The 4,201-nt window shown below is 42.8% G+C and overlaps 1 long non-coding RNA gene across 2 annotated transcripts in view; it reads right to left on the minus strand.

Moving 5' to 3' along the window:
• The window catches only part of LOC148146092 (uncharacterized), a 28,137-nt gene extending 25,736 nt beyond the window's left edge, over positions 1-2,401 (minus strand). For both annotated transcript variants that reach the window (XR_015760686.1, XR_015760687.1), the window contains exon 1: positions 2,262-2,401. This is a non-coding gene — a long non-coding RNA (uncharacterized LOC148146092). The remainder of the gene's footprint in view (positions 1-2,261) is intronic.
• Positions 2,402-4,201: the final 1,800 nt, after the last annotated feature.

A 4,201-nucleotide genomic window follows, 5' to 3' on the forward strand; every position in this document is an offset into this window, starting at 1 on the left:
CAGATGTTGCATCATTAATCCTGGTATTATGAGTGAAGTTAAATATCTCATTTTCACCGTGCTTTCAATTTTGGATACAGTTTATTTTTTAAAAATTACTAATTTGTTTCTTTTTTTATGATTATTTAACCTATTCTTCCTAATCAACCTGTTCGGAGGTGATAGTACACATCTCAGGAGCAGGTGGTTCTTGAAACTGACCCACTCGGACCAGAGGTAGGGACATTACCATTGCATCACAAGCAGTCCCTTGGATATAGTTTAATTTTTAAAACTTTTTTTTTCTAATCAACATGCTCAGAGATGTTAGTACACACCTCAGGAGCAGGTGGGATTTGAACCTGCCTGTCTCAGTCCAGGGGTAGGGACATAATCACTGAGTCACAAGAGGTTCCTTGGATATCATTTAATAGAGACTGGTAAGGCCAAGATTCAACTGCTGCAATTTGAGAAGCTCATGGCATCTCGATGACTCTATGAGACCTTGGCGAGTCTGATTTGGGCATGACTGTCTAGACCAGCAATTATTGTCTATCCCTAATTGGCCTTGAAAAAGTGATGGTGAACTGTGTACACGCACAATGTTGTTACGCAGGGAATTTTCCAATGAAATGATGTTTTTAGAGTCAGTTATGGAGTTTAGTATCAATTTTGAGACCTGAGAAATGACCGAATGGAGAAAATCCTGCAAGCTCTTCAGAATCTACCCATTCCCATTTCATTCAGTAGAATCAATGGGTTGGGTTCCAAAATGTAAAGTTTAAAGTTAAGGCGATCAAATCAAAGGGTTTGAGGATTATATTAAGAAATCTGTTTCAGCATTGCTTTATGTTTTAATACCATTTCGTCTTCTCATTTCCTTCTCTCACCACCCATGTTTGTGTATTTTGCTTTTACAGTCATAGAGACATACAGTTCTACAGCACGGAAACAGACCCTTTGGCCCAAATAGTCGATGCTGACCAGATATCCCAAATTAATCTAGTCCCATTTGCCAGCATTTGGCCCATATCCTCATAAACTCCTCCTATTCATGTACCCATCCAGATGCATTTTAAATGCTGTAATTGTACCAGCCTCCACCACTTCCTCTGGAGATCTATTGCACACGCACCATCCTCTGTGTGAAAGAGTTGTCCCTTAGGTCCCTTTTAAATCTTCTCCCTTTCACCCTAAAACTATGCTGTCTAGGTTTGAACTCCCATACTCCAGGGAAAGGACCTTTGCTACTTACCTTACCAATTCCCCTCATGGTTTTATAAACCTCTATAAGTTCACCCACCCCCCCAGCCCCTGACGCTCCAGGGAAAATAGCTCCAGCCTATTCAGCCTCTCCCTATAGCCCAAACCCTCCAACTGTGGCACCATTCTTGTAAATCTTTTCTGAACCTTTCAAGTTTCACAACATGTTTCCTACAACAGGGAGACCAGAGCTGAATACAGTATTCTAAAAGTGGTCTAGCCAACATCCTGTACAGCTGAAACATTCTCGCAAGGAATTAAGGGATACGGGGAGAGTGTGGGTAAGTGGCATTGAAATGCCCATCAGCCATGACTGAATGGCAGAGTGGACTTGATAGTATGGCCTTACTTCCATTCCTATTTCTTATGGTCATATGGTCTTAACATGACCTCCCAACTCCTATACTCAATGCACTGACCTATAAAGGCAGCCAACTCGATTTCCTAATTCACATCTTTGTTTTTAATTGCCTTTTACCCATGATCTCCTTTAGCCCTGAAGAGAAATCATTGAATTGGAAGGTTAACTCTGTTTCTCTCTCTCCACACATGCTGTAGACCTGCTGAGTTTCTCCAGAACTTTCTGTTTTTATTTCATAGGATTTTGCTTTTAATTGAGAATCTAACCCTGCCTTGATAATCAAATTAGTAATTCAGCCACTGCTGCTCCCACTGAGAGAGAATTCCAAATTCCAGTGATATCTGAGAGAAGCTGTTCCTCCCTACAGTGTGGAAGCAGGCCATTCAGTCCATTGGGTCCACACCAGACCTCCAAAGAACATCCCCCCCCCCCCCAGACCTATCCCCATACCCGAACTCTGTAACCCTGCATTTCCCATAGCTAATCTACCTAGCCTGCACATCCCCAGACACTACAGGGCAATTTAACACGGCCAATTCACCTAACCTGCACATCTTTGGACTGTGAGAGGAAACTGGAGCACCTGGAGGAAACCCACGCAGACACAGGGAGAACGCGCAAACTCCACACAGACAATTGCCCGAGGGTGGAATCAAACCTGGATCCATGGCGCTGTGAGGCAGAAGTGCCAGCCACTGAGCCATCATGCCACCCATCTTGGCTGGGAGACCCATCATTTTTAAACTGCTTGATTCTATATTCAATCTTCATAAATCCAAGGCTAACAGTGAGGCAAACCCCAGTCTCCCAGAGTGGTATTCTCGACTCATTAGTGCTGAGCCTGACATTAAAGATCTGGCACCTGCAATCGTGTGAATATTGCAGCATTCAAGCAGATGCTCATGGTGTGCTTGAGTCACTGGTCGCGGTGTGAATTCTGCAGCTAAGTACACAGGAGTCTGCTTACAATCACACTGTGCTCATCCTGAGAAACTTTGACAACTCTTCAGCTGTTAAGTTCAAACTTGACAATGAGTTCAAAGGTGGTGGAACTGATAGTGATTCACTGCACCCTGGTTGGATTTATCCACTGTGAAAGGAAGGGCAGAGAAGCTTTCAGTTTATTCATCACTTACCATAATCCTTGATGTATCAAATCACTTATTTGTCCCAATCTTTCCTGGGACATGGAAATGACTAGCAAGGCCAGTATTTGTTGCCCATCGTTAACTGCTCAGCTCGCTAGTCAAGAGTCAGAAATATGGCTTAGGTCAGATCGGGTAAAGATGGCAGAAGCCCCTCCCTAAAGGACATCAGTGAACCAGAGCAGGGGCTCAGTTTGCTCAGTTGGCTGGATGGCTGGTTTGTGATGCAGAATGATGTCCAAATTGTGGGCTCAATTCCTGAACTGAATTCACCATGAAGGACACTTCGTCGCAACCTCGCTCCTTGCCTGATGTATGGTAACCCTTAGGTTAAACCACTACCAGCCATCTCTGTATCCGTAAGGAGAGAGCAGCTCCATGGTCCAATAGGACTAGGACAACTTCTCCTTTAGTCAATCAGATGGGAGTTTTACAAAAGTCACTGGCGATTTCATGGTCACAATAAAGACCAACTTGTCATTCCACATTTTTATTAATAGAATTCAAATTCCACCAGCTGCCATTTCAACACAAATCCCTAGAATATTAATTTGCCTGGCCTCTGGATTACTAGTCTACCACACACCTTTCTGCCTATTGTATGTACTTTAGAAAAGTAACCATGGCTGAAATATCAGAAAATTTTAAGAAACAATTCTTCAAGTAGAGTGATCGACTGGAGGAGCACAAGGAAGTAAATTCCTGGTGTAGAATTTCTACCATTCTTAGGACTTCCATCCAATTGGAACTCAGAGTATTTCTTTGCCCAATTTAGCATCCTTGTGTAATGGTATCCAAAGGAACAAACAACTTTGCTAACCCTTGACATAACCTTGGATATCTTTGGACATCTGTGCTTTCCACGTGCCTCCAAAACACAAAGGGAATGGAAATTAACACAAAACCTGTTTCTTGCGACACACGCCACCTATTATTCTGCACCAAGTTTTCTCTACTACAGTGAAATGCCAAGTATCTGGAAAACCCTCATATGTCATGAGAAAATAACCTGAATTTATAACTTGGTTAACCACACCACATTAGGAACAATGGGAGAGGAAATCATTTGCTAGCAGGATTGCAAATGCAATAATTCTTTCAAAACTGCATGCCTACAATATGATAGATTGGAAGCCAGCGTACATAAGTCACAATAGGTTAGTACACAGGTTATTGAGTAGGAAAGCTAATCAAATTATTACAAGGGGAATGAAATACAAAAGTACTTCCTTGAACAAGAATCAGATCCCCACCCCTCCCCAAAGGTGGGCACAGTCCTGAACTGTGATAGCGTTCCTCTTGTCCTCACTTTCCATCCCATCAGTCTCCACATTCAAAGAATCATCCCCCACCACTAAAACCATATACATCAGGATGTCACCATCCAGCACATAGAGTCATAGAGTCAGAGAGATGTACAGCATGGAAACAGACCCTTTGGTCCAACTCGTCT

Source organism: Chiloscyllium plagiosum, unplaced genomic scaffold (genome assembly GCF_037043375.1).
Source record: "Chiloscyllium plagiosum isolate Xiang-an unplaced genomic scaffold, Cpla_swu_hap1 HiC_scaffold_21, whole genome shotgun sequence".
Lineage (NCBI taxonomy): Eukaryota > Metazoa > Chordata > Chondrichthyes > Orectolobiformes > Hemiscylliidae > Chiloscyllium > Chiloscyllium plagiosum.